This window comes from Mus musculus, chromosome 3 (genome assembly GCF_000001635.26).
Source record: "Mus musculus strain C57BL/6J chromosome 3, GRCm38.p6 C57BL/6J".
In the NCBI taxonomy this organism is placed as follows: domain Eukaryota; kingdom Metazoa; phylum Chordata; class Mammalia; order Rodentia; family Muridae; genus Mus; species Mus musculus.
The window spans coordinates 5,542,562-5,555,813 of NC_000069.6; positions in this window are offsets into that span (position 1 = coordinate 5,542,562).

The following is a 13,252-nucleotide window of genomic DNA, read 5'->3' on the forward strand; positions in this document are numbered from 1 at the left end:
CCAGAGGTTCTTTTTTGATTGTTTAGAATAGTTTTTGCTATCCTAGATTTTTTGTTATTCCAGATGAATTTGAAAATTGCCATTTCTCATTCATTGAAGAATTGAGTTGGAATTTTGGTGGGGATTGCATTGAATCTGTAGATTGCTTTTGATAGGATAGCCATTTTTACTGTATTGATCCAGCCATTCAAATGAGCATGGGAAATCTTTCCATATTAAAAGATCTTCTTCTTTCTTCAGAGACTTGAAGTTCTTATCATACAGATCTTTCACTTCCTTAGTTAGAATCACACCAAAGTATTTTATATTATTTGTGATTATTGTGAAGGGTTTTGTTTCCCTAATTTTTTTTCTCAGCCTGTTTATCCTTTGTGTAGAGAAAGGACACTGATTTTTTTTTTGAGTTAATTTTATATCCAGCTACTGCACTGAATCTGTTTATCAGTATTAATAGTTCTCTGGTGGAATTTTTAGGGTCACTTATGTATACTATTATATTATCTGCAAATATTGATATTTGACTTCTTCCTTTACAATTTTTATCCCCTCATTTTCCTTTTTTTTTTTTTTTTTTTTTTTTTTTTTTGTCTAATTGTTCTGGCTATGACTACAAGTACTGTATTGAATAGGTAGGGAGAGAGTAGGCAGCCTTGTCTAGTCCCTGATTTTAATGGGACTGCTTCAAGTTCCTTTCCATTTAGTTTGATGTTGGCTACTGGTTTGCTGTATACTGCTTTTATTATGTTTAGGAATGTGCCTTGAATTCCTGAACTTTCGAAGACTTTTATCATGAATGGGTGTTGGATTTTGTCAAATGCTTTCTCAGCATCTAATGAGATGATCATGGGGGTTTTATCTTTGAGTTTATTTATACAGTGGATTATGTTGATGGATTTCCATCTATTAAATTGTTCCTGCATCCCTGGGGTGAAGCCTACTTGGTCATGGTGGATGATCTTTTTGATGTGTTCTTGGATTCAGATTGGGAGGATTTTATTGAGTAATTTTCCATTGATGTTCATAAGAGAAATTCATCTGAAGTTCTCTTTCTTTGTTTAGTCTTTATATGGTTTAGGTATCAGAGTAATTGTGGCTTCATAGGATGAATTGGGTAGAGTACTTTCTGTTTCTATTTTATGGAATAGTTTGAGGAGAATTGGGACTAGGTCTTCTTTAAAAGTCTGATAGAACTCTGCACGAAACACATCTGGTCCTAGGATTTTTTTGTTTGCGAGACTATTAATGACTGATTCTATTTCTTTAGGGGATATGGGACTGTTTAGATCATTAATCTGTTCCTGATTTAAATTTGGTACTTGGGATCTTTCTAGAATTTGTCCATTTCATCGAGGTTTCTTTGGACCATTTGCTTGGAAAATGGTTTTCTTGCCTTTTACTCTGAGGTAGTGTCTGTCTTTGTCCCCAAGGTGGGTTTCCAGTATGCAGCAAACTGTTGGGTCCTGTTTACATATCCAATATGTTAGTCTATGCCTTTTTATTGGGGAATTGAGTCCATTGATATTAAGAGATATTAAGGAAAAGCAATTATTGCTTTTTGTGATTTTTATTTTTAGAGTTGGTGTTCTGTTCTTGTGGCTGTCTTCTCTTAGGTTCGTTGAAGGATTATTTTCTTGCTTTTTCTAGGGCATAATTTCAGTCCTTGTGTTAGAGTTTTCTCTTTATTATCCATTGAAGGGCTGGATTCGTGCAAAGATATTGTGTGAATTTGGTTTTGTCATGGAATACCTTGGTTTCTCCATCTTTGGTAATTGAGAGTTTTTCTTGGTATAGTAGCATGGGATGGCATTTGTGTTCTCTTAGGGTCTCTATAACATCTGTTCAGGATCTTCTGGCTTTCATAGTCTCTGATGAGAAGTCTGGAATGATTCTAATAGGTCTGCCTTTATATGTTACTTGGCCTTTTTCCTTTACTACTTTTAATATTCTGTCTTTATTTAGTGCATTTGTTGTTCTGATTATCATGTGTCTGGAAGAATTTTTTTTCTGACCCAGTCTATTTGAATTCCTGTAGGCTTCTTGTACATTCATGGGCATCTCTTTCTTTAGGTTAGGGAAATGTTCTTCTATAATTTGGTTGAAGATATTTCCTGGCTCTTTAAATTGAAAATCTTCATTCTTATCTACTCCTATTATTCATAGGTTTGGTCTTCTCATTGTTCCCTGGATTTCCTGGATGTTTTGAGTTAGGATTTTTGGATTTTGCATTTTCTTTGATTGTTGTGTCCGTGCTTTCTATGGATTCTTCTGGACCTGAGATTCTCTCTTCCAATTCTTGTATTCTGTTGCTGATGGTTCCTGATTTCTTTCCTAAGATTTCTATCTCCAGAGTTGTCTCCTTTTGGGTTTTCTTTATTGTTTCTACTTCCATTTTTAGATCTTGGATGGTTTTGTTCAATTCCATCACCTGTTTGGTTGTGTTTTCCTGTAATTCTTTAAGGGATTTTTGTGTTTACTGTTTAAGGATTTTTACTTGTTTAGCAGTGTTCTCCTGTATATCTTTAAGTGAATTATTAATGCCCTTATTAAAATCCTCTACCAGTATCATGAGATATGATTTCAAATCTGAGTCTTACTTTTCGGGTGTGTTGGGGTATGAAGGACTCGCTGTGGTGGGTGTACTGGGTTCTGATGATATCCAATGGTCCTGTTTTCTGTTTGTAATATTCTTATGCTTGCCTTTCGCCATCTGGTAATCTCTGGTGTTAGATGATGTAGCTGTCTCTGGCTGGAGCTTGTTCCTGCTGTGATTCTGTTAGCCTCTGCCAGCACTCCTGAGAGTCCAACTCTCACCTGAGTCCCAGTGGTCAGAGCACTCTTTGCAGGCAAGGTCTCTTCTCTCAGAGAAGGTGTCCAGAAATCTGGAGCTCTGAGCACTTCCTGAGTCCTAGGGTCAGCACCCTCCCTGGAGACCGACTATCCTCTTGCAAGGAAGATGCCCTGAGTTCTGGGTCTCAGCTCCGCCTCCAGGCTGAGGATGAAGGCCAGAAAGACCCCGTCCAAGAAGCCCTTTTGCTTCTGCTGCCTACATGCTCTCAAGTGATCATGAGGTCCTGGGTGTGCTAGAGGTCCTGAGGTAGGGAGAGTTCTCTGGGAACCATTGGACCCTCTACCAGGTTCGTGTAAAAGATAGTGTGTAGAAAATGGCTAGCCCTGACCAGAATGAATTCCAGCCTCTGGTCGGGCAGGGTTCCTTTGTCCCTCTTCCTGCTGGCACAAGACCCTCCAGGATTCTTTGGAACTGATATCTCTTTCCACTCACCAGTGATCCCGAAGCCCTAGGTGTGCTTGGGGCCCTATGGCATGGAGAGTCCTCCTCGGACTTTTGGACCCTCTGCTGGTTTTGCGTGGAAGATCCAATCTTTTTATTTGAGAGATTTATCCAGTTGAAACTGAGAGTTCTACTAGATCTGAGAATGATCACTAACAGGAACAGAGATAATGGTGGCCAGAAGCCTTTGTTTTCAAATAATTTATTTGCCCTTCACATTTGATATAGAGATATTTTAATACAACATATAATTTTTAGTGTATTATTTCATATTTCCCATTTCATATGATTTTATATTTTTCTGTGGACCAGAAGATGCTGACTTTTTGGACAATTGGATGTTTGTTGAAGTGTGGAGGCTTGGAACAAAAGGTGACAATTATGAATGCCTTGGGTTGTGGGGAACCATTCTGAAACACTGACCAGCACTGGGGAGACTCTGGATCCATACGTTCAGGAATGAGATGATTGACACCCAGACTCAGCTGAACCTCAAGTATGCATCATCTCTAACTGGCAGCCAAACTATCACACTCAGAAGTGTGAGTATCACCCTGTCTACATCTCGAAAGAGTAGAAAATCCCAGGTCGTTCTCTGGTTCTTGAGGAAAAACAGTCATTTTGTAGGTTTGGACAACTGACAATGCAATATGATTATTTGAAGTGTTCTAATCTAATATATTCATCCTAGATATCTTAGGTAAACAAGAAATTTTATTTTAAAATACAAAAAACAATTGCTCAGTTTTTACAAATATTGTGTTTATGTGTGAACTTCAGGAAAAGAACTTTTATATTTTGACAATTTGTATGTAATTTTAAGAGGTATGAAACAATTCAGATATTTTTAAAATCGTGGTTACTATAAATGTGGATCTTATATTAATGCAGAAAATATGGATTCTAGCTGTTTTGAATCTTGGCTTTCCAAAACTCTTACATACATAAAAGTTATGCTTAGTAGTTGTGCATTTTGCCTTTAGATAGAGCTTCAACAAAGGGGACCAAAAATATTTTTAAATTTATTCCTTTGCAGTCATATGCAAACACACCCTACAGACACAACTTTGATTATATCTCTACATGCCTGGCATTAGTATGCGCTTATCTCTGAATCAGTCTGTATTCCTTCAAACATAGACGTTCTATCTGCTTCAACAAAAACTTTTCTTCTTCACATGAACCCCTTTCCACTTTTATGACTTTCTAATTTTTGTCAGGGCCTTTCATAAGACTGGGCTCCATTGACATTCCATCATGGATGGGGGAGGGATTCATAAGGCCCCACCCTTCTCTGAGGGGCTACATGATGTTGATTTTTTTTAGGGGGGACTAGACGTAGTTCACTGTGTTAAATCCACTAGTATCTTTCCCTTGGTCAAATAAATTGTGCCTCTTAGCCACTATATGCATAAGGGCAACTCTATTGAAAGGCAATTGACATTAGGACATTTTGCCTTTATGCTCATTAAAAAGTACTTGCTAATTTTATAAAAATCTAGGAAACACAAAACACAAGAAGCAAAACCTAGTCACCTGGAAAGACATTTACTGTAAATTTTTATTTATCTGTAATTGCAATTATATTACACTTAATTTAGTATCTTAATTCTATCACCTTAATATTTTATGGTGCACATTTTAAAATGATTTAGCCATATTTTTGTAGAGCAGTTTTTCTCATACTGTCAATGTAACACTCTTTTATTTAGGTAAACAGTCTTTTACTCTTTCATTTATTTGTTGTTTCATATCTTTGTTATGAACAATGTTACACTGAACGTATTTTCAATAAATCTATACCCACAATTCATATAATTTTATTCTGATCAATTTTGGTTTTGATGGATATAAACAGGTCCATATCAGCCTGATTTTCAAAGTTGGTGTTACTTAACTCAAAAGATTTATGTTTTCTTGACTCTAGGGTTTAGAAAAGACCTGTAAAACATGTTAAGAACATATTGTTCTATGAGTAACACAAAAGAAAATTAATGTTGAGAAGAAGAGAACTCATTTGCATCCCCTGGCCTTAGGAGAAAGTGGCTTGAACCTTCTTTGATTCATTATAGTTACCAAAACCATAATTTAGCATGAGAGCCAATGAGGGACATTGTGCAAAATGGTCCTTGCATTTCAATTTTTCAGCTTAAAACTGTAAGCTTTTTTTCCTAGAAAATAGAGGAAAGAAAGTTATATAGAATAATGATGAAAAATCTATTATTTCATGCTTTATATCCTCTTTGGGTGGAACACACATGTATGCAAGACACTTCCTTAATTATTTGTATTCATGAAGGTAAATCTAAAATTGATTATAGTTTGTAAACACACACACTAAATACTAGGTCTAGCTTCAGAGAATCAAAGACCATTAGCCTATAGAGAAGTTGCCTAATAATTTTGGCTGAAAAGAACATCTATAATTGTTGCTGAAATATCCTTTCGAAACATCCACATTTCTCTTTTTGAGTACTTTAAGAAATTCAGCATTTTAGTTAAAAAGAGAAGGTTTCAAAGAAATCAAGTTTTTGCCTCTTAGTGCCAAGTTTGAAGGCTTCTTTAAATATAGCAATACTAATTACCTTATCTTCATAACCAAGTTATATAAAACATAAGGTAGCCATTGTTGATGAGCTAAGGCTATTTTTTAATCCACAATTGATATCCACTGTTAGACCTCAGAGCCTGCCTCTTCCTACATTGCTACTAGATTATAGGGTTTTTTTTTTTAAAGAAAATAATTTTCTTCCTTTGATATAAGCTGCCCATTATTCCATGTTTTATAAGACCAGTTTTTCTTCTCCCCCTTTCTGTTATTTTTAGTCTGTTGGTGAAAGTTCATTAGACCTCTATTCAAATTAGAGTAGACTTTGAATGGGGTCCTGAGGAACTGTTGCAGGAGCAAGCATTTCTGAGTGGGGTCTGAAAACCTACTATGGTTTCCCAAGGCTGATGCTTTTCACAAACTCAACTGAAAACTCAATAACTCACAGTGGTTGTTGTGTGGAATGTTTTTGCTGTCCCTCTTACTTCTCCACAAACCACCCAGAGTAATTCCTTTAAAACATACACTTGATCATCTTATTTCCTTGTTTTAAAGATTTCTATGACTTTCTTGTGCTTTGAATATATCCAGACTTTCACCCATGGTGTGTAGAAACAGCCATGCTGGCACAACCTCACCCATCTAATTTCTTACATCATTGCTTCTTCCAATGCTGATCTCTCCTGAGTCTGGGACAGGTAACAGCCTCTGCTGTCAATAGCACATGCTACTTTTTCGACCTGGCTGTCCTGGGCAGGGTTGTCTTTCATGTCCTTAAGGTTTTTTTTTTTTAACATTACTTTTTCAGACTGATGTAAGTATACCCAATATTGCACCCTTGTTGCTTTCTTTTCCAGATTTTCTTTTCTGCAGAGAACTTCTAACACCTGGGCTCTCTCCTACATGTGTTCTCTGCCTAGTATACCTTCAAGAGTATAATCTACATGAGAGCAGGGTCTTGTAGTCACAAATGCATTCTGAATACTGAATAATGACTGCAGGGTTCTCATCAGTAGTTTTTTTTAAAATGATTTATTTATTTCTCATCACAAATCTAAGAAGTATATATCAAATGCTTATTTTATAGGGGAACACATGAAATGTTAATAAGGTTAAATAAATTTATTTGAATACATTTAATTCAGGGGAGTTTGGCAAGATGTAGGGAATACATGGCACTGATTTGGTAGTGACTAAGAAACTGAAACCTGACAGTAATACACAGGAGAGACCCTGATTTTAGAGAAAGTTACATGGGAGGGGAAAGAATATTTTGTGTAAAATTTCTATTCATAAGTGTGGCTGAATTCTTGAGGCTAAAGTAGAGGTGTTTCACATACCAATGTATGATCTAGTTTTCCTGAATGTTGAGCTCTGGGCCACTGGGAAGTAAAACCAGTTTAAACACATTAAAATGAATATGGCAGTGCCCAGAGAGACAGGGTCTAGTAAAAGCCTCTGAGACTGTCATAGAGCTTAGCCAGCAGACCTAGCCATCTACAGCAAGGCAGAGACCCTGGGCAGGCACTTAAGTATGTAAGTCACTAGGAAATCCGTTGATTACCCACCATGGCATAGCTCATTGTAGGTCAAGTATCCGACTGGTGAGGAAAAAAGAAAAAAAAAACCTATATTTAAAATGGAAAGAAACCACATACCATGAATGTTATTTTGGGTCTGAGTTACCTCATTTAGGATGGTATTTTCTAGTTCCATCCTTTTGCCTGCAAAACTCAGGATGTCCTTGTTCTTAATAGTTGAGTAGAATTCCATTGCGTAAACAAATCACATTTTCTGTATCCATTCTGTCCTGAGACATCTAGTTTGTTTCCAGCTTCTGGCTATCACAAAAAGACCATGATGAACATAGTGGAACATGTGCCCCTGTGGCATGGTGGGGCATCTTTTGGGTATATTCCCAAGAGTGGCATAGTTGGGTCCTCAGGTAGATCTATTTCCAATTTTCTGAGGAACCTCTAGATTGATTGCCAAAGTGGTTGTACCAGTTTGCAATCCCACCAGCAATGAAGAAGTGTTCCTCTTACTCCATATCCTCACCAACATGTGTTGTCACCCGAGATTCTGATCTTAGCCATTCTGATTGGTGTATAGTGGAATCTCAGGGTCGTTTTGACTTGCATTTCTCTGATCACTAAGGACTTTGAACATTTCTTTAGGTGCTTCTCAGACATTCTAGATTCCTCAGTTGTGAATTATCAATTTAGTTTTATACCCCATTTTTTGATTGGGTTGTTTGGTTTTTTTTTGTGATTAACTTCTTGAGTTATTCATATATTTTGTATATTAGCAAAAGTACAGAATACAGAAGATACAGTCCACAGAACTCAAAAAGGTCAACAAGCTGAAGTGCCCAAATGAGGACACCTCAGTCCCACTTGGGAGAGAGAAGAAAGCAATCATAAGTGGGGAGGGAGGGAGGGACCTAGGAGGGAAAGTGGATGGGGTGGGGGCTGGGGGAATAGAGGAACCTCACCTGATATTGGATGAGAAAAAAGAACTGAAGCCCCGAAGGCCATCAGAGAGAATGGAATCAGACAACCTCTGGGGGTAGGAACTTAGGGGGACCCTCCAGAATGCACTAGATACCTGGGAGGTAAGATACTCTCAGGACTCAAATAGTAGGGAGAGAGGGAACTTATAGTGCTCACCTCCAGCAGGAAGACAGGGCATCAAATGAGGTAGGGGAGGCATCCCACAGTCACAACTCTGACACAAAATTGTTCCTGTCTGAAAGAATTACAGGGATGGAAATGGAGGGGAGCCTGAGGTAAAAAAAAGATCCAGCGATAGGCCCAAAGAGGGATCCAGCTCAAGAGGAGGTCCCAAGGCCTGACACTATCACTGAGGCTAAGGAACGCTTACAAAAAGGTACCTAGCATGACTGCACTCTGGAAGACCCAATAAGCAGCTGAAAGAGTCAGAGGCAGATAGTTGCACCCAACTAATGAACAGAAGTAGCTGACCCTTGCTGTTGAATTAGGGAAAGACTGAAAGAAGCTGAGCAGGAGGGCGACCCTGCAGGTAGACCAGCAGTCTTAATTAATCTAGAAATTAATCTAGATTCACGATGTCTCTCAAACATTGGACCATGAACAAGGCAGCATACACCAGCTGATATGAGGCCACCAACACACATACAGCAGAGGACTGCCAGGTCTGTGTTCATTCAGAGATGATTCACCTTACCCTCAAGAGACTGGAGGCTCCAGGGAGTTTAGAGGTCAGGTGTTGTGTGTGTTGGGGGAGGGGCATCCACGTGGAGATAGAGGTCTGAGATGTAGAGCAGTAGGAGGGTGGACGGGGTGGGGGTTGAATAAAATATGAAGTGTAAAATAAATTAATTAAAAACTTTAGAAATGAAAAGATAACATTATATATTATAACATAAATATAATTATACTATTATGCATCAGGACATGATTGGGAGCTACTCTATCAAGGTCTTCATGGTGGTAGCCTCAAGAGTCAGTTTCAGCTGGAGGGGACAGTTCAGTGTACACTGCCTTCCTTTTCAGAGCAGCCCACATCCAGGGACGAGTAGATGCTAGCACTGCCCTTAGGCATGGTGAATCTAAAATCTATCATTCTTCTCTCTGTTTCTGCTTCGTTCTTAATACCTTTCTCAAATGTGGATTATATATATATAATCACTGTGACTGATTATAAGTCTGGACTGCCTCCAGGTTCTGAATCTGTGAATTCAACAAGCCAGAAATAAACCAAGCTATATAGTATAGCAAACATTTACACAGCACTTCCATTTTTCTCAGAATTATAAAGATCTGACAATTTAATGTATATAGCTGGATGCACATGGTTACTTGTAAAGACTATCTTCTGTAACAGGTATGTGAGAATATTGGCAGACTTTGGTACACCCACAGGGAGGCTAAAACCAATGTCTTGAAGATATCAAAAGGAGTTGTATATATTTCTTACATCTCATCCCCCTTAAACTGTGGCTAAACAATCTAATTTGTGATACCATGTTCAGCTAACATTTCCTTGAAGATATTTTAGAACTAAAAGGCTTTGTTTATCTGGAAAAGAACAGAAAACAATGTTTCTAACTACTAGGACTATCATGTAGTTGGGGACATGTTAAAAAACAAAATTGACAATACACACAAAGAGAGAGAGAGAGAGAGAGAGAGAGAGAGAGAGAGAGAGAGAGAGAGAGAGAGAGAGAGAGAGAGAGGGGAGAGAGGAGACAGAGACAAAGACAGAGAGACAGAGAGGGAGAGAGACAGAGAGACAGGGAGAGAGACAGAGAGACAGCAAGACAGAGAGCTACTAGATTACTTAAGGCAGGCAGGAGGATTACTTGAGTCCATGAATCACAGGCTAGCCTGGGCAACAGAGCAAACTTCACAATTTTTAAAAATTATGCATTTTATAATTTTCTATCATGGTTTAGAGAAAAATTACCATGTCCACAGTATTGGCAGCTTTATTTGCTAGCAAATGTATAAAGTTCTGTTTTATTTCTTTTGTTTTTATTTTTTTAAATAAAATAATTAAATTTATTTTAAACTATGCAACTCAGTATTGACATTTCTTAAGTCATCAAAATAATTTATAATAGTTAAAAGCCTCTTAAATATACATCATATCCACTGAGCTAAAAGTAATATGCACTCAACCAGTTTTAAAAATCTATTTGGAACATTAAACATGATTGAAGTAGAAAAAAATCTTATGAAGTCCTCTATGAAAGGAAATTGGGACAGGTTCCTGATTAGACAGGAACAGCTCCATATCCAAGGGAGAATATACAATGTAACTGTGGCTTCATAGAATGAATTGGGTAGTGTTCCTTCTGTTTCTATTTTGTGAAATAGTTTGAAGAGTCCTAGGTCTTAGGCCTTCTTTAAAAGTTTGATAGAATTCTGCACTAAACCCATCTGGACTTGGGCTTTTTTTGTTTGGGAAATTTTAATAACTGCTTCTATTTCTTTGGGGGTATGGGACTGTTTTGATGGTTTTTCTGATCCTGATTTAACTTAAGTATTTGCTATCTGTCTAGAATATTGTGCATTTCATCCTGATTTTCCAGTTTTGTTGAATATAGGCTTTTGTAGTAGGATTTGATGGTTTTTTTTTTAATTTCCTCAGTTTCTGTATCTCCCTTTTCATTTCTGATTTTGTTAATTAGGATACTGTCTCTGTGCCCTATGGTTAGTCTGGCTAAGGGTTCATCTATCTTGTTGATTTTCTCAAAGAACCAGCTCCTCGTTTTGTTGATTCTTTGTATAGTTTTTTTTTTCCCCCACTTGGTTAATTTCAGCCATGAGTTTGATTATTTCCTGCCTTCTACTCCTCATGGTTATATTTGCTTGCTTCTTTCTCTCTCTCTCTCTCTCTCTCTCTCTCTCTCTCTCTCTCTCTCTCTCTCTCTCTCTCTCTCTCTTTCTTTCTTTTTTCTAGAGCTTTCAGATGACCTGTCAAGCTGCTAGTGTATGCTCTGTCCAGTTTCCTTCTTTTTTCCTTTCTCCTCTTCCTTCCTTCCTTCCTTCCTTCCTTCCTTCCTTCCAAACTCTTTTTATAACTAGATATTTTTTATTTACATATCAAATATTATCTATCCCTTTTCCTCCTTTCCCCTCTCAAAATCCCCTATCCCATCCCTTCTTACTATGCTCACCAATCCATCCACTCTAGATTCCCTGTCCTGGCATTCCCCTACACTGGGGCATCCAGCCTTTACAGGACCAAGGGATTCTACTCCTATTGATGTCCAACAAGGCCATCCTCTGCTACATATGTGGGTGGAACCATGGGTCACTCCATGTGTACTCTTTGGTTGGTGGTTTAGGCTCTGGGAGCTCTGGGAGTACTGGTTGGTTCACATTGTTGTTCCTCCTATGGGGCTGCAAACCCCTTCAGCTCCTTGGGACCTTTCCCTAGCTCCTCCACTGGGGACTCTGTGCTCAGTTCAATGGTTGGCGGAGAGCATCCACCTCTGTATTTGTCAGGCACTGGCAGGACCTCTCAGGAGACAGCTATATCAGGCACCTGTCAGCAAGCACTTGTTGACATCCACAATAGTATCTGACTTTGGTAACTATATATGGGATGGATCCCCAGTTTCTGAATGGCCTTTTCTTCAGACTGTGCTCCACACTTTCTTTCTGTATCTCCTCCCATGAGGAGATTTTGTTCCCCATTTTAAGAAGGATGAAAATATCCACATGTTTGTCTTCCTTCTCCTTGAGCTTCATGTGGTGTATGAATTTTATCTTGGGTATTTTGAGCTTCTGAGATCATCAGTGAATGCATATAATGTGTGTTCTTTTGTGATTGGGTTACCTCACTCAGGATGATATTTTCTAGTCCCATCCATTTGCCTAAGAATTTCATAAATTCATTGTTTTTAATAGATGAGTAGTACTCCATTGTGTAAACATACCACATTTTCTGTATCCATTCTTCTGTTGAGGGACGTCTGGGTTCTTTCCAGCTTCCGGCTATTATAAATAAGGCTGCTATGAACATAGTGGAGCATGTGTCCTTATTATATGGTGAAGCATCTTTTGGGTATTTGTCCAGGAGTGATATAGGTGGGTCCTCAGGTAATATGTCCAGTTTTCTGAGAAACCTCCAGATTGATTTCCTGAATGGTTGAACCAGTTTACAATCCCATCAGCAAAGGAGGAGTGTTCCTCTTTCTCCACATCCTCACCAGCATCTGCTGTCACTTGAGTTTTTGATCTTAGCCACTCTGACTTGCCACAGACCACCACAGTTGGGTATGGGGGTCCCTGGAATGAGGGTCCTTGAAGCTAGGTGGATAATGATTCCGTGGTGACAAACAGAAACAAACACAGAGGCAGTTTGAATCTGAGTGTATTCTGCAGCTCTCAAGCAGGGGATTTTATACATTAAAAAACCAAACATTACATCTCTCAGAAACTATATCCAGTGAAACAATCATAGATACCAAAAAAAAAAAAATATTTGGCACAGCAAAGTTCAAAAATCATCCAAGCATAACAACTCTGAAAGTGAATCACAAACAGAACAGGTCACATCATTATAAATAATCAAAATATAAAAATTCTAAAAGGATGTATTTAGTGGGCACTGTCGTCCAATGCTAGTGGCGGAGCAGATTAATAAATCTTTAATTTCCAGGAGCAGGTTAATAAATCTTTAATGGTCAGTGCTCTTAACCACTGAACTAACTTTCCAGCCCCATCGTCAATTACTATTTAACATCTAGTGCCTGTTTTTTTTGTTTTTTTTTATAATCTTCAATGTATAAATTTAAACTATTTTAATTCTTTCTAATTAAGGCTTTCTTTACCATATACCAAAATCCACCTCAGATAACACATGTGTAGTCATATGAAAATTTATTGTTGGGAAAGTTTTTATTATAATAGTTTTGTAAA